Source organism: Pleurodeles waltl, chromosome 12 (genome assembly GCF_031143425.1).
Source record: "Pleurodeles waltl isolate 20211129_DDA chromosome 12, aPleWal1.hap1.20221129, whole genome shotgun sequence".
Lineage (NCBI taxonomy): Eukaryota > Metazoa > Chordata > Amphibia > Caudata > Salamandridae > Pleurodeles > Pleurodeles waltl.
This window is the reverse complement of record NC_090451.1, coordinates 691391632-691417546: the sequence shown is the minus strand read 5'-3', so window position 1 is coordinate 691417546 and position 25915 is coordinate 691391632. Positions and strand designations below refer to the sequence as shown.

The window sequence follows — 25915 nt, the reverse complement described above, 5'->3', positions numbered from 1 at the left end:
GTCTCGGGGTTTCTCGGGATTCACGCTGAAGCGTCATTTTGGCCAGGAGGGGTGAAGCCATGGTGAACTTGAGGTCCGAATCACCTAGGGACCTTCTCTGAACTGTGGAAGGCTTCTTCTGGACAGGGCTGCTGTCCTCTGGAGTTCTTGGTTATCTGCTGGGCAGACAGTCCTCACGGGGGGGGTTTGTAGTGGTCGCTGTTCCTGCAGGATGCGTCACCTTTTTGTCGCAAGAATCTTGAAGCTGCAGACCGGGCGATAGAGCTGGGGCCAAGTCAGTTGTCGTCTGTAGTCTTCACTGCTGGGGTCAGCTCTTCAGTCCTTGATGTCACCAGGAAACTGAAGAGCAAGGTTCAGGGGTGCCCCTAAATACTAAATACAGGGGTCAGAGGGCAGTAGCTAATGGCTTCTCACTAAGGGTGGCTACACCTTTCCTGTGCATGAGGCTCATTTCTGACCCTTTTGTCTAACACCCTCCAAAGCAAGATGGAGGATTCTACCAGGTGGGGTTCACCTTAGCTGTGGGCACCCTAGGGTTTGCCCCAGCTGGAGTGGGCACACCTCCTGGTGTTAAGTAGTTTTCCCACTGGACCTGCTGGCAAAAGTGGGGCTTGCTCCAAGGAGTGGGCATCTTGCACTAGCTGGAGTGCCCTGGGCAGTGTAACATGAGACAGTAGTCTGAGGCTCACTGCCAAGTGTTGCAGTTCTTGCAGGGGGGAGGTGTGAAGCTTATCCACCCAAAGCATGCTTTGTTCCTGACCCCAGAGAACACAAAGGCTCTCATCCCATGGGTCCTCCAGGGGATCAGAAACTTGTCTGTTAGTGGCAGGCTGGCACAGACCAGTCAGCCCTACTCTAGAGGGTTGGATAAAACACAGGGTGCATCCCTAAAGTGCCCTCTGTGTGCGTTTTACAATAAATTCAACACTGGCATCAGTTTGAGATCATTGTGCTGAGAAGATTGATGTAGGAAGCTGGCCTGGTGTGTGGGGAGCACCTATGGTGTTATGACAGCAGATGTAATAAGAGAATCTGCAAATGAAGGGAACAAAGTCCAGTCTGTAATAGTGTCCGGTTGTGGAAGGAGCCACTACTCGCCCTTCTGTGGATGCAGGACCAGGTCGACAGGGGACGAAGAAGACCAGCTGTGCACCACAGGAGATGGTCGAGTTTATCAAGTGATGCAGATGGTGTCCGTCAGTTGTTGGATTGCAGTCGGTCAGTGGTACTGGAGAACCACCAACAAGCCATGGCAAATGCAAAAGAACACGAGTTGCAAGGCTGAAGACGACCCGCAAGGCCCAGGGGACTCAACCCAAGGAGGGGAGTCCGGGGTGACCCTCAGCAGCTATGAGAGTCACAAGAAGAGGGAGCGCCCCTCAGGTGACCCACAGGCATCAGGCACAGGAGTCGCAGTGAGGCCCACTCAGTACACCTCAAGATGAGTCCCACATCGCTAGAGCAGCAGGCAGGAGACTGTGTTGCAGAAAGAAGTGCTGGGGGTCTAGGTTACACAGAGCCTGAAGATCCCATGGAACAACAAACAAGCCTTGGTAGCTGCAAGGGCACAGTGCGCAAGTGTATTGTCCTGCAAGGAGAGGCAAGGGCTTACCATCTCCCAAGTTGGAGAGCTGCTAGAGAGGATCAAGAGGATCACTCCAGACCACCAGCTGTGATGCAGGGTCCACACAGCTCCAGAGGAGAGAATATCTACGCACTTGGTTGAGGTGGCAATTGGTGCCTGAGGGTGACCACCTATCAGGGGTGGGGGGCAGTGAAGTCACCTGCCTGACGTGGCCACTCAGTTGCTCCCAGGGGCCTCTGTCCGCCTTGGATACAAGATGGCAGAATCAAGTGGCCACCTGGAGGAGCTCTGGGCACCACCCCTGGAGTGGTGATGGACAGGGGAGTGGCCACTTCTCTTTCCATTGTCCAGTTTCATGTCAGAGGGGTCCCTGGACAGGTGCAAACTTGTTTATGCAAGGAGGGCACCAAATGTGCCCTTCAAAGCATACCAGTTGCTTGGGAAGGCTACCCTTCCAAAGCCATGTAATACCTATTTCCAGGGAAGAGGGTGCTGCCTGGCTCTTCCACAGGAAAACTTTTGTTCTGCTTCCCCTGCTTGAGCTGGTCAAGCAGCGAGAGGGCAGAAACTTGTCTGAGGGGTGGTAGCGCGGGCTGTCCAGAAAACCCCACAAGACTAGTACGAACAATGCAGGGGTCCTCTGAGCCCCCAGAATCCATGGAATCATACAACCAATACTGGCAACAGTATTGGGGTATGATTCAGACATGTTTGATTCCAAATATGCTCAGGTTCGGTGCTAACATTATGTAGCTGGACACAGGGTAAAATGGCTTCCCCAAACTTATGAAGTCCAGTTTAATGGGCCTTGTGTTCAATGGGGCACCTCTGCTCATACAAGGGTACCTGCACCCTGCCCTTTGGGCTAGGAGGGCCTACAATAGAGGTGACCTATATTGACTTTGTGCAGTGCCCTGTAGTGAAAGGGTTCATGCACCTTCTCACACATGCTGCAGTGGCAGCCCTGCAGACACATTTTGCATGGGCTCCCATGGGTGGCACAATACATGCTGCAGCCCATGGGGAACCCCTGGTGCCACTGGGGCACGAGTATGCCAATTGTGGGGTGTGCATCTACGTTTAGAGGGAAAGAACACAATCACTGGGGTCCTGGTTAGCAGGCTCCAAATGAAAATGGTCAAAACACACTGACAGCAGGCAAAAAGTGGGGGTAACCATTCCCAAAAGAGGATACTTTCTTCCACTGCCTAGTGAATGCAGATTGTTGGATTTAAATGTGGCTTAAGGTGGAAGCAGTTTGATTGGTCAATTTAATAGGGGTGCGAGAGGCTGCAACACCTGATTGAACAGTGCAGCCGGGACCCCATGTGGGCACCCGTGTTTTTTTTTTTTTGGGGGGGGGGGGGATCAACTGGGTGAATCAGTTGTAGAGCAGACATCAGACGTAGGGTGGCAAGGACTGGTGCCAATCTTTCTCCTCTCTCGAGGTAGCCTGCATTGTGGCACCCAAGGGCTACTCAGAACGGACATCTCGCAGTGAAATAATCTCAAATCTCTAGAAGGAGAACTCCTTATGGTGGAGGAAGAGCTGCTAGCTTTGACACTGGAATGACTTATTGCTGGCACAGTATGCACAAATATTTAAGCCACTTTCCCACCTGAAGATATTGGCTTCTCCATTAGAGTATTGTACCAGTTTATCCTTGTTATCTATTACAGATTTCCCACAGCTTCAGATCGGCCTTTGGTGTCTGTGCTGCTTCAATTCCTGAACCATAGATGATCGTTAATCTGCCTACATATCTGCTTCGAACCCATCAACTTAAGCTGCAATATTAAGGGTAAGACATGGGTTTATATGATTGGAAATAAAAAATGAGGCAACTAAATCATGGAAGTCCTATTTTAAGGGAATGTAATGCAAATTATCATAAAATAAACTGGATTCAGTAAGCAATATCATGTGTTAGACTGCATTATTTCTGCAGTAGAATACACATTAACAAAGGGGAAACAGTCCCATAGTAAATCCCTGTTAATAAATAGTTTTAAATGTGCTATTACCAGAAAAAAGCATTTTCAATAAACAATATAGCATGACTGCATTTATATATGTTCTTAAAAAGGGTGTTCGAGTTATGAACCAATAGAACTAATTCAGGATTAAAATTGAATCTACAGCTTCATGTGCTTTTGGTAAAAAGGTATTTTGATGTGCTTTCTATGAAATGGTGAATACCGTTCTCCCTGCAACATTTCATTGATCAGTAATAGTACTTCATGCAATAATTTTTCTACAAACACTTGAAAGTGGTTTGTGAAGTGTGCGTGTCCATAGTAGCAATGCTAGAGTAAGATGTGTCTTTACAAAGTCCTGAGGTGGACATGAAGCAGTGGATTTGGGAATGATTTGGAGGAGGTGAGGATTAGAGGGGGCTTATAAATGTGCCCTTAAGAGAGCCTCTGCAGATCAGTGGTACCTGCTAATCTTTGTCTTAGTCTCAACTTAATATGGTGGCTCTAGCCTTTGTACATTGTCCTTGTGGTGCCTGGTGCTTCCTCCCTCCGGCTAGTGTACATGAGGGGTAGCTGCTGAGGTCGTTTTGGATACAAACCTCTTTGGGTGCTGACTGGCGTTAACACCCACTAAGAAAATTTTAAGGTGTGTGATTTAGTTAGATACTGACAAGCCTTTGTCCTACCTCTTAATTTTCTTCTTTGTCCACCTTTTATTAGATTTTGCTTCTGTACCGCGATTGATATAAATGACCAGATTTAAAACTTACTGTTTTAGCCTGACTTTGGCACCCTAGCTGGGGCTCCACGTGGCTGCCTGTAGCGCCACATGGGCTACCTGTTTTTCTTGGAGTGTCCCAAGGGGTGATCTGGCTGTAGCTACTTCTGTCAACTGAGAAGTGGAAGAGATTGGTCTGATCTTACACTTCTGATGGAAACACCTACCTGTGGATTCCTCACCAAAAGAATTCTCCCCTCGCGCCAGCCTCGACGGAAATTTCTTCTAGCTCTGCACGTCGACGATGACGTCACAATCGCCCAACTCCACGCGACGCCACATGACGTCATCCAGGCAATAAGAAGCCCTCGTCGACGTGCAGACGTCAGTTCCCTTTTTTCCGTGCCCGAATAACGGTTGTTTCTTCGAGGCTCACAGGGAGCTACTGTTAACAACTGACGGTTACGATGTCACAGCCCAGAAAATCCGGCTTTAAACCTTGTAACCAATGCGGGGGTCGGATGTCGGTTACCGACCCCCACGATAACTGCCTCTGGTGCCTTAGTTCAGATCATGAGGTCGAGGCATGCGGTTCGTGCCAGCGCATGAACCCTAAGGTGCTCAAAGAAAGAGAGGCGAAGTTAATTCTTGGCTCGGTCCAAGAAGAAGAAAAGAGAGGCGTCATAGGAGGGAGTCTTCGTCGAGATCCTCGAGGTCTCGCCACCATCATAGTGGCTCTCGGCGCCGTCATGGATCTCGGCGCCGATCGAGCAAGGGTCGGTCCAGGTCTAGATCGGCTTCTGCGTCGGCTCGGCATCGTCCGACGTGGGAGATAAGCCCGACCGTCAACCCTCCTCCTCCGACGACCCCGACGTCACCCGGGTCGGTCTTTGAGGTCGAGCCTCTCCAGAGGCCTGAAGGTTCTCCTGGCCAGGAGTTACCCGGACCCTCTTCGGCAGCTTTGCCGGTGCAGCAACTACAGTACCCGGCTTTCCCGACTCCGGGATCGGATCCTGCAGCGTTTTTGAACGCTATGTTTAACATCTTTGCTTCCATGGCGCCGGGTGGAAGTCACGCAGGTCCGTCTGGTCCTTTTGGCCTACGACTTGGGTGTTCCGGCGTCTTTCAAGTCGGCGCCGTTCACCCCGTTTATGTCTACTGCGTCTGAAGTGGCGCCGATGGCTACACCTGTTACGGCACCGGTAGATTCGCCTCGGATCCCATCGACATCTAGGATCGCTGTGGAGCCGGAGCCTCCGGCTTCGGACGGATCCGAGGCTCAGTGCCGACGGAGGGCGTCGGCTGACGCCTTGTCGACTCCAGGCTTGGAGTCTAGACTTAGATCAAGGCGTCTGGCCCTCCGTCTCTTGGAAGAAGAAGAGTACGCAAGGCAACACCTGGAGGAAGGAGAAGTTGTTGAGCCCTCAGGTGACTTCCAGGGTCTAGACTCAGCTAGCGGCCTGGACACTACCCCGGAGTGGGATCTAGCTTCTCCTGGAGAGATCCGAGAGGAGGCAGCTACATTCCATAAGGTCATTCGTAAAGCTGCAGACTTTTTGGATATTACTCTTCCCACCGCAGAGGTTAAGAGAAATTTGCTGACTGAGGTCCTCCATCCAACATCTGCTTCTGCTGAGCCTCTTCTTCCATTCAATGAGGCTCTGCTGGACCCTATAAAGGATATTTGGATGATGCCTGTATCCACCGCTGCAGTCAACAGGACAGCGCCTGGGGATCCGGTGTTTCTCTCCAGGCAACCAACTCCGGAGAGCCTTGTAGTCCAAGCATCATGTTCCTCCAGATTCTCTCCTGGCTCGTTTCCTGGGGTTCCTGCTGATAGTCGAAAAAGATGGACCATACTGCTAAAAAGACTTTTTCATCGTGCAGTATGGCCCTGAAATCTTCTAACGCCACATGTATACTGGGACGTTACATACATGCCCTTATGGAAGAGGCAAAGGGCCATTCTAATGTATCACAGGAGATGCTGCAACTCTTTTCTGATGCTCAAGCGGCTGCGACGCAAGTCATCCAGTCTGGTTTGGACACTTCGGACTCGGTGGCTAGGGCTATGGGCACGACCATAGTCTCTAGAAGGCAGTCTTGGCTCAGATCTGGCTTCTCAACGGACGTGCAGGCTACGCTCCTGGATCTCCCGTTTGATGGGGAAAGGCTCTTCGGTTCTAAGGCTGACTCTGCCTTAGAACGCTTTAAAGAGAGCAGAGCAACAGCTAGATCCTCATCCACCTTTAGAGGCTTTCGCAGATTTAAAGGTTTTGATCGTGGTTCCTTTCGAGGAAGACTGCAAGGACCACAACAAACTGCTTCTACCCTGCCTTACAGATCCTTCAGGGGCAGAGTCCGTACGAGAGGAGCCACCTTGCAGCACTCTGCCTCTGCCTCTTCCTCAGGAGGGGTGCAGCAAGGAAAGCAGCCGTAGTCCTCCACCATTCCCTGTCCATTCGTCTCCAGTAGGGGGGAGACTTTCCCTTTTTCTTCCAATGTGGGAGGTCATAACATCAGACTCCTGGGTCATCGACATTGTGAAGAAGGGGTACGCTCTTCCCTTTCAAGAATTTCCTCCCACCCTCCCTCCCCGCCCATCCTTCTGTTCGGAAGATCATCTTCTGTTACAGCAGGAGGTATTATCCCTATTACAAAAAGGTGCAATAGAGTTGTTTCCCGAGCAAGAGAGGGGTCAGGGGTGCTATTCAAGATACTTTCTGATTCCCAAAAAGGATGGTCGGCTAAGACCGATTTTAGACTTGAGGATTTTGAATTGGTTCCTCAAATAGGAAAAGTTCAAAATGCTGACCCTCTCACAGGTTCTTTTGGCGTTGAACGAAGGGGACTGGATGGTGTCGGTCGATTTGCAGGACGCGTATTTTCATATTCCGATCCTCAGATCGCACAGGAAGTATCTCCGTTTTGTGGTGGGATCGCAACATTATCAGTTTGCAGTCCTCCCGTTTGGTCTTACTTCAGCACCTCGAGTCTTCACGAAGGTGATGGCGGTGGTAGCGGTAGAGCTCAGAAGAAAGGGGATCGCTGTGTTTCCCTATCTGGACGATTGGTTGATCAAAGCCAATACTCCAGAGCTTGGGCGGTGCCATCTCCAGTCGACGACTCAATTGTTGTACGACCTGGGGTTTTCAGTCAATGTACCCAGGTCTCACCTGGAGCCCTCTCAACGCTTCCTGTTCATAGGGGCAGTATTGGACACGACATTGAATCGGGCCTTTCCTCCGCCACAGCGGGTTCAAGACATACAGGCTTTTTGATTCCAAATGGAGCGGTAGTTCCAATCCTCAAAGTCCTTCGTCTGCTCGGTCTGTTTGCTTCTTGCATACTGTTGGTCACTCATGCACGCTGGCACATGAGGGCTCTTCAGTAGTGCATCCGCAGGCAGTGGTTTCAGCACAAAGGGGATCTCGAGGACTCAATAAATATCTCCAGAGACACTGCAGTGGATCTTCAGTGGTGGGCAGTGGTCGACAACCTGTCTCAAGGAAGGCCGTTCTCGCTACCCCCACCAGTGGCCTCAGTGGTAACAGATGCTTCCACTCTAGGGTGGGGAGCTCATCTGGGGGACCTGGAGATCAAAGGCCTTTGGTCTCCAGTAGAACAGAAATTACACATCAATCTGTTAGAATTGCGGGCAGTACGGCTGGCACTCAAGGCCTTCCTCCCTTCCATTCGCGGTCAGTCAGTCCAGGTTCTAACAGACAACACAACCGCAATGTGGTTTATAAACAAACAGGGAGGAGTGGGGTCGTATCTTCTCTGCAGAGAAGCTCTTCGGCTCTGGTCCTGGCTTCAGGACCACAAGATCTGCTTGATTGCACATCATTTGGCCGGAGTCCTGAATGTGCGTGCAGACATTCTCAGTCGACGCAGCTCGGTCGACCACGAGTGGTGTCTTCATCCAGATCTAGTTCTGTATATCTTTCGGATGTGGGGATATCCACAAATAGATCTGTTTGCAACTCAAGAAAATGCGCAGTGCCCGCTATTTTGCAGCCTCCAGTATCCAGTGCAAGGAGCTTTGGGGGACGCGTTTCAGATGTCCTGGAAGGGTCAGTTGCTTTACGCGTTTCCCCCCCCCCATACCCTTGATTCCTCGAGTTCTCAGGAAAATCCGCCAAGACCGAGTTCAAATCATCTTAATCGCTCCGGATTGGCAGAGAAGGGTGTGGTATTCAGACCTACTCCAACTCACTCTGTGCCCTCCGCTCCGTCTCCCTTGCAGGGTGGACCTCCAGGGGCAGATTCTACACCCCCACCTCCAGAGCCTGCATCTTCATGCCTGGAGATTGAACGGGGCAATCTGAGTTCCTTTTCTCTCCATCCAGATGTGGTGGAAGTTATTCTATCGGCCAGGCGACACTCCACCAAGTCAATCTATGCGAATCGTTGGGCTAAGTTTACAAGCTGGTGTGGAGAGAATAGTTTAGATCCTTTAAAAGCTGGTTTATCTGTCATTTGCACTCTATTTAGCACAGAAAGGTTTTTCAGTTGCCACTGTTAAGGGTTATCTGTCTGCACTATCTGCTTTTCCGTGCCTTCCTGATCAACCATCCTTCTTTAAGTCACCTATTGTTTTAAAGTTTCTAAAGGGACTCACTAATAAGTATCCGCCCACGCCATTCGTTATGCCTCAGTGAGACCTTAATTTGGTTTTAACTTTTCTTATGGGAGCCCCGTTTGAACCCATGCACTCTTGTTCTTTACGGTTCCTAGTATTTAAAACTGTTTTCCTAGTGGCAATAACATCTGCCAGAAGGGTTAGTGAGCTTCAGGCTCTAACTGTAAAAACCCCATTCCTTTCCTTCTTCAAGGACAAAGTGGTGTTGAAGACCAAGGTGGCTTTCCTACCGAAGGTTGTTACACCCTTTCACCTGGGGCAGTCAATTACTCTCTCTTCCTTTTACCCTCCACCTCACCCATCCAAGGAGGAGAGGCTCCATCGGCTGGATCCGCGAAGAGCACTGAGCTTCTACGTCGCCAGGACGAATGAGTTCAGACAGGATGAACAGCTCTTCGTTGGATACGTGGGGAAGAGGAAAGGTAGAGCGGTCCACAAGAGAACGCTATCCAGGTGGGTCATTCTATGTATTAAGATCTGCTATTCTTTGGCGAAGAGAGATCCACCTGTGGGGCTTCATGCCCATTCCACCAGCGCCAAAGCAGCTTCATCTGCTTTGGCCAGAGGTGTTCCTGTGGCTGACATCTGCAGGGCAGCGACCTGGGCATCCCTCCATACTTTTGCCAAGCATTACTGTTTGGACTCTGAGGTCAGGAGGGATGGCCATTTTGCTCACTCGGTGCTGCAGGATTTCTTGGTTTGACCATTCGGGCACCCACCACCGGAGGTTATACTGCTAGGGGACTCAATTCTTTTGGTGAGGAATCCACAGGTAGGTATATCCATCAGAAGAATAAGTTACTTACCTTCGGTAACGCTTTTTCTGGTGGATACAGTTACTACCTGTGGATTCCTCACGGTCCCACCCACCTCCCCGTTGCCTGACTGGTCAAGCCAAGATCTCTTTGGGTGCGCATCCTTGGACTTGTATATATATGTATATAGCTTTCACATGCTTATGGCTGTTTTCATTGTATATACTTTTCCTTTGCAATTTAAAATAGTGAAAAGGACATTTTGGACTGGAATTGTACATATAGATATATATTTATTTCTGTCTCGGATTGAGCATTCGAAACTGATTTTTATTGAGTTTTATATTAAATGTTTTTATTTTCATCTATTCTGGATGAACGTGTACTCTTTAGGATTAACCTGTTCGCCTCTATGGCACGTAAAAAATGGTGAAACTTGACGTCTGCACGTCGACGAGGGCTTCTTATTGCCTGGATGACGTCATGTGGCGTCGCGTGGAGTCGGGCGATTGTGACGTCGACGTGCAGAGCTAGAAGAAATTTCCGTCGAGGCTGGCGCGAGGGGAGAATTCTTTTGGTGAGGAATCCACAGGTAGTAACTGTATCCACCAGAAAAAGCGTTACCGAAGGTAAGTAACTTATTCTTCTCGACTTAAGGCATCCAAGAAAACCCCAGAGAGCCTTTCTTGAGAGAGTGCAGTCACATTTTCTCCCTATAACCAGAAGTGGCACTCATGGAGTGAGGCAAAAGCTGGAGCATTTATGGCTGCAGTGTTATAGGGTCTTGCAGTTGATACATTATTGTGATAAATCAGTCACCCTCTTGGCTTGGTGCATTCGCTGCCCAAGTTTTGTAGTACTTATCGTTGAAAAATGCACGCTGTGCTTGGTGGTTTCAGATTCAAATGTCTTGTTTTTTTATGCTTTTTTTGCAGCTGACCTGGTGTTGCTCAAGTGTCCACTTTGCTGTGTGAAGCCTGTCTTTGCATCTGACACTGTCTTCACTATGAAAAGTAAGTTATGGGTTCATAAATTGTGTATGTTGCATGCACTAAAAAAAAGTATGTTACTTATATGATTGTATTTGTTATAGTAGTTTGGATCAGTGATTTCTGAGGTGGTGGTGGAAGGGCATGAGGACTGGAGGTGGAAGGGATGTGGGCGAATAGAACATGTATCAAGAGGTAAGAGGAGCCTACTGTGCCATGAGAATACATCTGCGAACTAACAGATGTGCCGCGTCAGGGCTGTGACAGGCAGATCCTACTGTTTTGCAATAGGATGTGGTTTGGAAGGTGAATGTAGAAGAGTTTAATGGTCCAGACCATAAAGCTTACCATGACTGAGAAGGCTCACATTATGAAGACTTAGCTAGGAGGGATGGGGAATTTAACAGTTCGCACAAATCTGTCATTTGCTTTACAAATCCTGGATTATAATAGTGCGGCAAGTCACCTGTGAGGGTTTTAAGGTGCTGAATTGTAGGCACTGAGAGCTTAAGTTATTTAACCAGAATCACAGGATGTTGAGGAGATGCCAAAACTTGAACCTGGTTCTCCCAGTTCAGAAGTTGGCAGCTCAGGCAATTACGTCACACCCTCTCTCTCCAGCTTTTCATCACTTGGCTAAAGCCTTAACTGAGGCTGCAGGGAAATGGTAAAACAAGAGATCAAAGAGCATAGAAAACAACCTGGACCTTCTTTTTACAGGAGGAAAAGGGAACTCTAAACCTGGTCCCATGTCAAGAGATGTGTTTTATAGCAGAGGACCCCAGTGGATCCTGCTTTAAACTGATGTTTCAAGTACACATATTTATATAGACCCTTTTGGTAATCTTCACTCCTTAAAACTTGAGTTGCTGGGTCACCTTTTGCAGCTCTCTGTACGTTCTTATGAAGTGTGTAACTCTACATGCAGACATACTGCATGCATGTAGGGGTGTTGGTTTCATAAGAAGGATGACCTCCCAAATGTGGTAATCTCTGCTTGCCAGAGGTGACCCAGCAATTCAAATTTCAAGGAATTAAGATTACCAAGGGGGATGTATGTGTACGTGAAATATCAATTTAAAGCCAGTTCACAAGACTAATTTTAGGTTCGAGCGTGCATGTGCTCTGTCCCTGATGGAATTTCTCTCTGGGCTTTTAGCCACGCCTATGTCACGCCCATCACTTTCGTTGGTTCGTGGACTTGCCTTTTAAAATTTGCTTTATTTCATTAGTGAAAGGCATGTATATGTCATGCTTTTTCTGGTGTTTAGCCCTCCTCGAGAGCACCAGCCAACTTCTGAAAAAATAATAGGCTTCCATGTTTTCAGTATGGTTTCTGGACTACTATTTTTATTTATTTCGTAGGCAGCGTGATCTTGCTGGGCAGTAATTGAGCGCTTTTCATGACTACCAGTTAAATTATACTGTTATCCTACCGTTCCTTCACGAATTCAAGGTTTTACACTGCGACATTACGCATGTTTGTTTCTTTTTTTTTTCTTCTTTTTTTCTTTACTATGCAGTGACGAAACAGGGCTGTTCTTTTTGTTCTGATTAGTCACCTTCACGCTCATGGCATGGTGCTTTAAATCAGCTCCCTTATGTGAAATTGTATAGCTTTTCATTTTCAGCTTATGTGGCAAGAAATGTCTGGTTAGAAGTTTACAACACTAATGGCTCCAACTTGAGCAAACGTGAGACCCATTGAATTGCAAATGCTTGTCCTACTTAACTTTAATATACTGCCATGCTTGGGAGAGCCATCTCTCCACTGTAGGTTGAGGGGGGAAATGTTAGCTGCTTGGTCTACAGCAGACCATGGACGAAACCTGTAAAGAAGCTGTTAGTCTTAGTTGATCATTTTGGATGCTTCAACATTTCAAGTGGCCATAGCTACCCTCACTCACTTTCTTCATCTTGTTTTCTTGTAGGTGACTCTCCTCCCACAGGAAGCCTCTTGGAGGAAATCTTTGGTGGCCAGGCCTTATCTCATTTCACAGCTTCACATTATTATAAAATAAAGTACTGAACAGAACTTTTGAGTCTGTGCTTATTTTGAGAGAATGGCAAAGAGTGATCAAGGTTTCCTCTAAGGTTTGTTCCTGTGAGTTGACAGTTTAAAATGGCATTCAAGTCCATCTTTAGAAGATGGTATGTAGCACTTTTTTGTGCTAGGTAGAGACCTAATTTTTGTTTAATTGCTTCTCCCTTAAGTTTCTTCAAATGCAAGCTATTGGAATGGTGTTTTAGTGAGGTGTGTGTGATGGGGGAGGTGAGGGAGTTGGTGTTCTTGAGCTCTGGATGTTTACAGTTGGGTCTGCAGTCCTGAATACCTTGCAGTCCAACCAGGGGCAAGTCTTCAAGATGTTTGGGGGCAGGGGCAGAAAGAGTTCAATCTTTCTCCTGCAGGATAGATACAGCAGGCCAACACAACAGAGCAACAGCAAGGTGACAGTTCAGCTCACAGCAGCAGCAGGCCAACACAGCAATGTGGTGTGACGTGGAAGTAGCCCCTGGCAACACAGCAGTCCTTCCTGACCGTGTCCTTGTCGCAGAAGAGTTCTGATTTTCAGGGGTTTGGGGTCTAATCGGTTTATGCAGGGAGGGCACCAAATGTGCCGTTCAAAGCTTACCAGTGGCTTGGAGAGGATATTCCTCCCAGGCCATGTAACACCTATTTCCAAATAGAGAGGGGGTTGCCTCCCTCTCCTGAAGGAACTCCTTTGTTCAACCTTCCACTGCTGAGCTGTTCAAGCAGCAGGAGGGCAGAAACCTGTCTGTGGTGTGGCAGCAGCATGAGCTGCCCAGAAAACAGCAGAAGACTGGTAGGAGCTTTTAAGAAGCCCCCAAAGTGCACGGAATCCTACAACCAATACTGGCAACACTATTAGGGCTTAATTCTGCATTTTAGATAACTAACATGCCCAGGTTCGAAGGTACCATTATGTAGCTGAACACAGGTTTCACATGCTTCCCCTCACTTACAAAGTTCAGGAAAATGGAGCTGGAGTTGGTAGGGGCACGTCTGCTCATGCAGGGGTTCCCTAACACTCAGGTACTTGCACCTGCCCTCTAGGCTAGTAGGCCATGCCTCAGGGTGACTTAGTGCTTTGTTGTAGTGACGTGTATTGAAAGGGTGCATTCACCTTTTTACGCAGGCTGCAATGGCAGGCCTGCAGACACATTTTGCATTGGCTCCCATGGGTGGCACAATACATGCTGCAGCCCACTGGGAACCCCTGGTGCATCAATGTCCTGGGTACCTAAGTACCATATACTAGGGACTTAAATGGGGGCACTAGTATGCCAATTGTGGGGTGTCTCAAGCAACCACACTTACGGAGAGAGCAGTGACTGTGGTCCTGGTTAGCAGGATCCCAGTAAACACAATAAAAAACACACCGATAGCAGGCAAAAAGTGGGGGTAACCATGCCAAAAAGAGGGTACTTATCTACAATCACTTCAACATTTTCAGTAAAATTGATAAGAAAACTGTGATGACCAGGGCATAAGTTATAGTTAACTTAGGGTGCAAGTTATAGTTACTTGAAAGAACTAGAACTACTGAATTTGTATGAGTAAATTTAGAACCTAACTATAACGCCCCTGTAACCTTTGTTTTTTTTTTTCTTCAATGAATGTGTTCGATGGCATGTGTAGCTGCAGATATACATTCTATGCATAGGTCCCGCCATCCAGTGTTTGGCTCGGAGTGATACAAGTTTTTTTTTTCGAATACGTTTTTTTTTCAAGTCACAGGACCAAATAACTCCTCCTTTCGGTAATAGTGCGCATGGGCATCGACTCCTTTGTTAGATTGTTTTCTTTCCACTGTCGTGTTCAGACGGGTTTCCTCTCGCTCCAAGACTTTCGAATCGGAAACTTTATATTAACTTAATTCTACTGTCGGTATTGTTTTGATTATGTTTCCATCTGTAATCGAGCCGATAGTACCATCAGAAACCAGAAAACGCCCTTTTGGGCGCTCGTGCCAGATTCGGGCCTGTTCAGACCTACCACGCCTTAGCCTGATGGATCGTACTCTATTCTGATTCTGTCCTCGATGCCACACAAAATTCCCCTATACAGATCAACACGTGATATGTAATCTCTGTCTCTCTTCCGAACATCGAGCAGAAGACTGTGAGGCTTGTTGGTCGTTCCGGTCGAAAAAGACACTGTGTGATTGGAGAGCTAGGAGACTCGAAATGGCGTCGAAGCATACAGAGTCCACTGACACCTTAGAAGAGCAGGCACAGATGGCTGTTTCGATTCAGGACACAAACTCCGAAGCAGACTCGGATGAGACCAGCCAACCGATCACTGTGGCTCGGCATGCGAGTACACCTGCCCCTATGCCCACTTCCAAGAGAACTATTAAAGCCTTGGGTGCACCACTGCCAAAGAGTCATGGTTCCACCCAAAAGAAAATCGTTGGCGACTGACCTTCGGGTTCGGCTTCCAAAAAGGCCACACCTATTTCGATGCCAGAGTCTAGCAAGTCTTAAAAGCTTCAAAACTGAGCTGAGCCAACGTCCACACTCTTCGGAGTCGAAAATTAGACTTCTGGCTTCGGAGCCGAAAACCACAGTCTGTATCTTTGGGACCAAAAGTTATCCACCACTTCGGAACCCAAAAAATATTTTTACACAGAGGAACAAAGCCTTTCAAGCCCATTAAAACACAGCTCAAAAGCAATTGATGACTCACACATTCAACCAATCCTTGAAATCATGGACACCAAACAAAGGAGGATACATAACCAAAAGGAGACTGGCAAGATCATTGCTTCACCTCCTCCACAAACCAAGAGAAAGCTGGCGTTTCAAGAGACTCTTGAAACTGCTCCACCACCAGCAAAGATATTTAAAAGGAAGGAGAAACCATCACCTATACAGATTTCTCCACCACATTCGCCACAACTTTTTCTCTCCACCACCTACTACCCCACCACCATTTCCCTCACCCACATTCCCATACATATTCACATGGAGATACAGTTGACCCCTGAGACTTGTATGACCCAGATCACATACCACTAAATGACCCAGACCTCTATCGGTCCAAACCTTCACCACCAGAGGATAGCACAGCTTATACACAAGTCATTTCGAGAGCAGCTGCATACCATGGGGTTCAAATGCATGTTGAGCCTTTGGCGGAGTATTTTCTTTTCAACACATTGTCCTCCACCCACTCACAATACCAGTGCTTGCCGATGCTGCCTGGTATGCTTAGACATGCAGACGACATCCTTAAAGAACCTGTTAAGGCTAGAATTTTAACTCAAGCCTGCGCCAACAGACCCAATTTATCTCACACAACAGGTACCACCAGATTCTGTTGTAGTCAGCACTGCAAGAAAAAGGGCCAATAGCCAATCTTCAGGAGTTACCCCTCCCCCTGACAAAGAAAGCAGAAAGTTTGATGCAGCTGGTAAAAGGGTTACCACCATTGGTTAGCTACACAAGCAGCTAACCAATGGTGTATTGCTAATTCACAAGCCTTGCTAGGAAGGTATGACTGGGCACACTGGGAGGAAATGCAGGAATTCTTAGAAAACTTACCAAAATAACATCAAAAAAGAGCACAACAAATTGTTGAAGAGGGTCAAGCGATTAGCAATAACCAAATAGGAACTGCTCTTGACGCAGCCAATACAGCAGCTAGAAGAATAAACACTAGCATAACCATCTATAGGCATGCATGGTTAAGATCTTCAGGGTTCAAACCAGAAATCCAACAAGCAGTGCTCAATATGCCCTTTGATACAAAACATTTATTTGGACCTGAGGTTGACACAACTATTGAGAAACTCAGGAAGGACTCTGACACTGCAAAAGCTATGGGAGCCCTAAACACTAACACTAACACGTAAACAATAATTTAGAGGTTTCAAGCCCCTGACTGCGGAGGCTTCCACCTCGCAAGCTAAACAAGGTCAGCAGCACTACCAAAGAGGAGCGTTTAGAGGCTCTTAAAGAGGTAAACATTTCAGAGGCAAATTTAAAGCCTCAGTGTCACCATTCCCTCAAACAGGGACTTCCTCAGTATACCACAGCCCCACACATCTCCTGTGGAGGGCAGACTGCAGCAATTCCACTCCCAATGGCACATCATCACCACAGATGAGTGGGTGCTTTCAATTATCCGCAATGGTTACTGCATAGAACTCATTTCTACTCCTCCAAACATTCCCCATTGGTATCACAGAATGTCCCCAGAACACAACGTTTTGTTACAGCAAGAGGTGCAATCCTTATTTCTAAAAGAAGCAATAGAATCAGTTCTGAAATCTAAACAGGGAACAGGAGTATATTCACTCATACCCAAAAAGGATGGTACTCTCAGACCCATTCTGGATCTCAGACCACTAAATCTATATATCCTGTCAGAACATTTTCACATAGTAACTCTGCAGGACGTAATTCCACTACTGCAAAAACAAGATTTCCTGACTGCATTCAATCTTACAGATGCATACCTTCATATCACCATACATCCTGCTCATCGAAAATACCTAATGTTTGTGATCGCAGGAAAACATTATCAATTCAAAGTTCTACCATTTGGCGTAACAGCTCCAAGGGTATTCACAAAATGTCTAGTGGTAATAGCAGCCTACCTAAGAAGGCAACACATACATGTCTTTCCATATCTAGACGATTGGCTAATAAAATCAAGCAATTTTCTACAATGTCAACAACACACTCAATACACAATACAAACCCTACATACATTAGGGTTCACTCTCAACTACCAAAAATCCCATCTTCAGCCAGCACAGGTGCAACCTTACCTAGGTGCTATTCTCAATACACAAAAAGCCTTGGCCGGTCCAAATCCACAAAGGACACAAGCTTTCCAAAATTTCATACCACAAATGCAGCCAAATCAGCAATACACTGTAAGGGTTATCATGAAACTATTGGGAATGGTGGCATCATGCATAGCAATAGTACCGCATGCAAGACTAAACATGAGGACACTACAACAGTGCCTCTCACAGCAATGGGCTCAAGCACAGGGTCAATTGCAAGATTTAGTGTTAGACCGCCAAACACATAGGTCCCTTCAATGGTGGAATATCAGCATTTAATGAAGGGGCAGTCATTTCAAGACCCTATGCCTCAGACCATATTAACAGATGCATCAATGATAGGTAGGGGAGCTCATCTCAACAACCTTACCATTCAAGGGGAATGGGATTCAAAACAGCTAAATTATCGCATAAATCGTTTAGATTAGCTGTGTTCCTCGCCCTAAAAGCTTTTCAACCACTGCTCAAACACAAGACTGTCTTGATAAAAACAGACAATATGACGACCATGTGTTACCTAAAGAAACAAGGGGGGACACATTCATCAAAACTGTCCCTTCTAGCCCAAACAATATGGAAATGGGCAAATCACAATCACATTAATCTATTAGCAGAATACATCCCAGGAATACACAATCAGCTAGCGGATCTCCTAAGAAGAACACACTAACAGATACACGAATGGGCGATTCACTCTCGGGTACTTCATCAGTAATTTTGAAAGTGGGGAACACCAGAAATAGAGCTATTCGCAACAAGCGAAAACACAAAATGCCAAAACTTCGCATCCAGACACCCACACCCTCTGTCCAAGGGCAATGCTCTAAGGATCAACTGGTCAGGGATATTGGCTTACGCTTTTCCCCCTCTCCCACTACTTCCATTTCTGGTCAACAAACTACGTCAGACTTCTCTCACCATGATACTCATAGCCCCAATGCGGGCCCGACAAAATTGGTACAGAATACTCCTAGACCGGTCTGTAGTACCTCACTACAAACTTCCAAACAGACCGGATTTGTTAACACAAAACAAAGGACAAATCAGACATCCAAATCCCAGTGCTCTGAACTTAGTGATTTGGCTCCTGAAGTCATAGAATTCGGAAACTTACAACTTCCATTAAAATGCATGGAAGTTCTCAAACAAGCATGCAAGCCTACAACTAGGCAATGCTATGCTAACAAGTGGAAACTATTTGTTTATTACTGTCAATCTAAAAATACTGACCCACTTAGAGGATCATTACAAGATATTGTATGCTACCTACTTCATTTACAATTTTAGCTTCCTCATCTATTAAAATGCATCTTACTGCCATATCAGCATATTTGCAGACTGTACAACATACCTCACTCTTTAGAGTCCCAGTTATAAAAGCCTTCATGGAAGGACTAAAACATATTATTCCACCCAGAACACCACCTGTTCCTGCATGGAATCTGAATATTGTACTCGCGAGCTTAATGGGACCACCATTCGAGTCCATGCATTCATGTGATATTCAATTTCTAACTTGGAACGTTGCTTTCTTAGTAGCAATTACTTTAAGAAGAGTTGGTGAAATCCATGCATTCACTCTGGAGGAACCGTTTTTCAAAGTAAACAAACATTAAGTAGTACTTAGGAAAAATCCAAACTTTTTGCCAAAAGTAGTTTCTCCTTTTCACATTAACCAAACAGTGGAGTTGGCAGTCTTCGTCCCACAGCCAGACTCAGCTGCTGAAAGAGCTCTTCATATTCTTGACCTTAAAAGAACTCTAATGTACTATGTTAATAGATTAAAAGAGTTTAGAAAAACTAAACAGCTTTTTGTAGCTTTTCAACAACCACATAAAGGAAACCCTATCTCTAAACAAGGATTAGCTAGACGGATTGTAAGATGCAGCCAAACATGTTACTTCAAGGCAAAAAGACAACTTTTAATTACCCCTAAAGAACATTCCACTAGGTAAAAAGGTGTTTCCATGGCGTTTCTAGGTAACATACCATTGGCAGACCTACGTAAAGCTGCCACATGGTCCACTCCACATATATTTACAAAACAATACTGTGCGGATGTATTTTCAAAGCAACAAGCAAATGTTGGTCAAGCAGTACTTAAACCTTTATTTCAAACTACTTCAACTCCTACAGGCTAGCCACCGCTGTTCTGGGAGAAGGACTGCTTTTTAGTCTATGTATAGCATGTGTATCTGCAGCTACACATGCCATTGAAAAGAAAATGTCACTTACCCAGTGAACATCTCTTTGTGGCATGTGGTGCTGCAGATTCACATGCACCCTCCCTCCTCCCCAGAAGCCTGTAGTTGCAGTTTAATTGTACATCATGTTCAATGGCATGTTTAGCTGCAGATACAGATGCTATGCATATTCTGCCATCTAGTGTTGGGCTCGGAGTGTTACAAGTTGTTTTTCTTCGAAGAAGTATTTGAGTCACGGGATCAAGTGACTCCTCCTGTTCGGCTCCATTGCGCATGGGCATCGACTCCATCTTAGATTGTTTTCTTTCCACCATCAGGTTCGGACGTGTTTCTTTTCGCTCCGATAGTTTGAGTCTGAAAAGTTCTATAACTCGTTAATTCTTGTCGGTATTGTTTCAATCGCGTACCATCTCTCATCGAAACTTTGGTACCGTCGGGTCAAACATCTTTACTCGCCCTTTGGGGCGACCACGTGGAAGCCTCATGGACCGGACCCCATTCAGCTTCTGTCCTCAGTGCCACGCCAAATTTCCATATACAGACCAACATCTTGTCTGTAATCTCTCTCTCTCCCCAGACCATCGAGAGGAAAATTGTGAGGCATGCAGATCCTTCCGTTCAAAGAAAACTCTCCGAGACGGAAGAGCACGAAGACTGGAGATGGCGTCGAAGACGTTGAGGAAGAGGAGATCATGCACACCGCAGTCTCCGTCCGAGGGTTACACTCCGAGCAGGAGTTTGAGGAGGACAGACCGGTAACGGCAGGACAGCACATGAGTACGCCTGCCCCTGTCCCAGCCAAGCCCAAACATAAAGCCTTGGGAACGCCACTGCCGGAAGGCCATGGCTCGACCCGCAAAAAGACCTTCAGTGACCAAGCAACAACTGGCTCAGAAACTAGCAGACATCGAACCTTCGAGTCGAAACCTCGAAAAACGCTTTGAGCCGAGGCCAACATCCACACCCAGCCTTTGGATCCCGAAAAAAACAGCTTCGGAGCCGAAAAGGCCAGTTTATCCGGAGGAACATGGACTTTCCAAAGTACTTAAAGCCATAGATTTTCAGAGGAACACACACAAATGGAGGACATAGATGAAAGGCAAGCCAGAATTCACATTTACAAGGACACTGGCAAGATCATAACTGCACCTCCTCTGAAGCCTAAGAGGAAGCTGGTTTTTCAGGATCAATTGGACACTGCTCAGCCACCAGCTAAAGTACCAAAGCCTAAACTAAAATCTCCACCTCCACAATTTTCTCCTCCTCAGTCTCCGCCTCATTCTTCTCACCTGCTTGTATCTCCACCTACTACTCCCACACCTGTACAGTCTTCTGTACATTATTTTGATTTACAACAAGACAATGTGGATCCATGGGATCTATATGATCCAGATCCCATTCCTGACAACAGCCCAGACTGCTATCCCTCCAAACCATCACAACCAGAGGATAGCACCGGATATACTCAGGTTTTAGCTAAGACGGCGTCCTACCACAATGTCGCCATGCACACAGAGTCTTTAGTGGTTGATTTTCTCTTTAACACATTATCCTTTACACACACTACCTACCAGTCCCTTCCCATGCTTCCAGGCATGTTAAAGCATGCACACCAAATATTTCAAGAGCCTGTCAAAGCCAGGATAATTACTTCCAGAGTGGAGAAAAAGTATAAACCACCTCCCTCTGATCCGGTATTCATTACACAACAACTGCCTCCTGATTCTGTAGTTGTAAGCGCGGCCAGAAAGAGAGCCAACTCATAGTCATCTGGGGATGCACCACCACCAGACAAGGAGAGCAGAAAATTTGATGCTGCGGGCAAAAGGGTAGCATCGAAGGCAGCCAACCAATGGAGGATAGCCAACTCCCAAGCACTATTGGCTAGATATGATAGGGCCCATTGGGATGAGATGAAGGATATCATACAACATCTTCCCAAAGACCAGCATAAAAGGGCACAACAAATAGTCGAGGAAGGGCAGGCTATTACCAATAACCAAATTAGATCAGCCCTAGATTCTGCAGACACAGCAGCTAGAAGAATTAATATTGCTGTTACTATACGGAGACACGCATGGCTTTGCTCTACAGGGTTGAAGCCTGAAATTCAACAGGCAGTCCTTAACATGCCGTTCAATCTGAAACAGCTTTTTGGCCCTGAAGTAGATATGGCTATTGAAAAAATGAAGAAAGACTCAGACACCGCTAAAGCCATGGGTGCTTTGTATATGACACAATACAGGGGAACCTTTCGGAAACCCCAATACAGAGGTGGTTTTAGAGCACAAACACCTGAGGCATCCACTTCACAATCAAAGCCAACCTACCAACCTCAATACCAACGAGGTGGGTTCAGAGGTAATTAGAGAGGCCAATTCCCCAGAGGCAGGGGAAAATATCAGCCAACAAAACAAGCCTCACAGCCAAAACAGTGACTTACTCCATCTCTTCCCAACTCACACCTTTCCTGTGGGGGGAAGACTGCAAAGGTTCCACAACAATTGGCTACCCATTACAACCGACAACTGGGTATTATCTATTATCCGTAATGGTTATTGCATAGAATTAACCCAAATTCCCCCAAATATACCTCCATAACCACACAATCTCTCCTCCCAGCATCTCACTGTTGCAAGAAGTGAAATCGCTATTACTCAAACAAGCCATAGAGCTTGTACCACAATATCAGATACGAACAGGGGTTTACTCACTGTACTTCCTCATCCCCAAAAAAGACGGAACCTTAAGACCAATATTAGATCTCAGATCTCTGTCTTTACATCCTGTCAGAACACTTTCACATGGTAACACTAAAGGATGTGGTCCCACTGCTGCAGCAGCAAGATTTCATGGCAACATTAGACCTCAAGGATGCGTATTTTCACATACCCATCCATCCAGCGCACAGAAAATACCTCAGGTTTGTAATTCAAGGAAAACATTACCAAATCCGAAGTGTTAACCTTTGGGATAACAGCTCCAAGAGTTTTTACAAAATGTTTGGCAGTGGTAGCCTGCCTACCTAAGAAGACAACACACTCATGTCTTCCCATATCGCGACGATTGGCTAATAAAGTCCACCAGTCATACACAGTGCCAAAATCATACACATAATGTAATACAAACCCTACACAGCATGGGGTTCTCCATAAACTACCAAAAATACCACCTACAACCTGCGCAAATTCAACAGTATTTAGGAGCCACGCTAAATACACAAACAGCACTTGCAAGTCCAAGTCCACAAAGAGTGCAAGCACTTCACAATGTCCTAGCACAAATTCAGCCAGACAAACAGTACACGGTCAAATTCGTAATTAAACTGTTGGGCATGATGGCATCATGCATCGCCATTGTCCCAAATGCAAGATTACACATGCGGCCTTTACAACATGCCTCGCACAGCAATGGTCCCAGGCACCAGGTCAACTCCAAGGTGTAGTGTTGATGACATGCATATCACTTCAGTGGTGGAATTCCACAAATCTAAACAAAGAGCGGCCTTTTCAAGACCCTGTGCCTCACACCATACTTACAACAGATGCATCAATGATTGGATGGGGGGGCACACCTCAACAATCACAACATTCAAGGACAATGGAACACCAAACACAAACAATTTCACATAAATCACCCAGAATTGCTAGCCATATTCCTAGCACTCAAAGCTTTTAAGCCTCTTCTCACTCACAAGAACGTCCTTATCAAAACAGACAACATGACAACAATGTATTACCTAAAAAACAAGGAGGGACCCATTCATCTCAACTGTCCCTCCTAACCCAAAAGATTTGGCATTGGGCAATCCACAACATTCACCTAGTAGCTCAATACATTCCAGGGATACACAAACAATTGGCAGACGTTCTCAGCCGAGATCATCAACAAACATGAGAGTGGGAAATTCATCCCCAAGTGCTTCAGACATACTTTCACCACTGGGGAACGCCAGACATAGACCTATTCACCACCAGCAAAAACGCAAAATGCCAAAACTTAGCATCCAGGTACCAACATCCTCTATCCAAGGGCAATGCTCTATGGATGAATTGGTCAGGGATGTTTGCTTACGCTTTCCTCCTCTCCCGCTCATTCCATTTCTAGTCAACAAACTGCATCAAAACAAACTCAAACTCATACTTATTGCACCAACGTGGGCATGCCAACCCTGGTACACAACGCTGTTAGATCTCTCAGTGGTACCACATATCAGACTCCCCAACAGACCAGATCTGTTAACCCAAAGCAAACAACTCATCAGGCATTAGTTGCCAAAATGCTCAATCTAGTTATTTGGCTCCTGAAATCATAGAGTTTGGATATCTACAACTACCGACTGAATGTATGGAAGTAATTAAACAGGCAAAAAAGCCCACTACCAGGCAGTGTTATGCAAACAAATGGAAAAGGTTTGTATACTACTGTCAATCTAAACAAATCGCCCCTCTTTCAGTGTCAATAAAAGACATTGTAAGTTATTTGCTTAATTTACAAAAAGCAAATCTAGCCTTTTCGTCCATTAAAATACATCTCACTGCAATCTCTGCGTATTTGCAAAATATACAACACAGCTCTTTATTTAGAGTCCCTGTTATCAAAGCCTTCGTGGAAGGATTAAAACGCATTATTCCACCTAGAACACCTCCAGTGCCTTCGTGGAATCTAAACATAGTACTCACACGACTCATGGGTCCACCATTTGAACCTATGCATTCATGTCAAATTCAATACCTAACATGGAAAGTTGCCTTCCTAGTTGCAATCACTTCATTAAGAAGAGTTAGTGAAATTCAAGCTTTCACTATTCAAGAACCATTCATACAAGTACACAAACATAAAGTGGTACTTCGAACAAACCCAAAATTTCTCCCAAAGGTTATATCACCGTTTCATATCAATCAAATAGTGGAACTACCAATCTTCTTCCCACAGCCAGACTCTATAGCAGAAAGAGCCCAGCATACATTAGACATTAAAAGAGCACTAATGTATTACATAGATAGAACTAAATCATTTAGGAAAACCAAGCAATTATTTGTGGCGTTCCAAAAACCACATACTGGTAACCCTGTCTCAAAGCAATGGCTAGCTAGATGGATAGTAAAATGCACCCAAACGTGTTCGCTAAAAGGCAGCTATTAGTTACACCTAAGGCACACTCCACCCGCAAAAAAGGAGCTACAATGGCTTTCTTAGGAAACACACCAATGGCCGAAATCTGTAAAGCAGCCACTTGGTCAACACTGCATACATTTACAAAGCATTACTATATATATATAATATTCCATTTGCATGGACATCTCTTTTTTTTATACTCTATCACTCCTACCTTACCCTCTGCGGGAAAACAGTCTAACATGGAGTCGATGCCTGTGCGCAATGGAGCCGAAGAGGAGTCACTCGATCACGTGTCTCGAAAATACTTCTTCGAAGAAAAACAACTTGTAACACTCCAAGCCCAACACTAGATGGCAGAATATGCATAGTATGTGAATCTGCAGCAGAACATCCCACGAACAGATGTACACTGGGTAAGTGACATTTTCCATATATTTTACTTGGACATCTTATTTACTTACTACATTTAGTTGTACATTTATATTCTTTGACTCTATCACTCCTTCCTACACCCTTCTGTGGAAAACAATCTTAACAAAGGAGTCTATGCCCCTGCACACTATTACAGAAAGGAGGAGCTATTCGATCCTGTGACTAGAAAAAAAGACTTCTTCAAAGAAAAACAACTTGTAACACTCCGTGTTTAACACTAGATGGCGGGACCTATGCATAGCATGTGAATCTGCAGCACCACATACCACAAACAGATGTACACTGGGTAAGTGACATTTTCCATATATATTAATCACCAGTTTTAGATTGGCATTTTTAGGTCTTTGCCTTTAGCCCTCTCAGATATTTCAAAATGCTGCGCCCCCTGACCCACCTCCAAGCATGGCTCCTGTTTCAGTGGCACTGGCCCCGTGACAAAGCGGGATGCATGCTCTGGGCTGATGCACCTCTGAGTCTAACCGCAGCATGACACATTGTCATTCTGTACGTGAGAACAGGCCACAGACAGAATGACAATGGGCCAGTTGACAGTCTTTGCAAGGTCGGGGAGGGGCAGCTGATGCCTCTAAGGCTTCTCGGATTGGGGAGGGCGGATTGCTGAAATCCCCAGAATTATGGACAAAAGCTGTCCTTTAAAAAGAATTATT

The 25915-nt window shown here is 46.1% G+C and overlaps 1 long non-coding RNA gene across 1 annotated transcript; it reads left to right on the top strand.

The window, feature by feature from the left end:
- The first annotated feature begins 844 nt into the window (after positions 1-844).
- Positions 845-12696, top strand: LOC138266847 (uncharacterized). The gene is made up of 3 exons (XR_011199740.1): positions 845-3387; positions 10616-10693; positions 12601-12696. It is a non-coding gene; the product is annotated as an uncharacterized lncRNA (long non-coding RNA).
- Positions 12697-25915: the final 13219 nt, after the last annotated feature.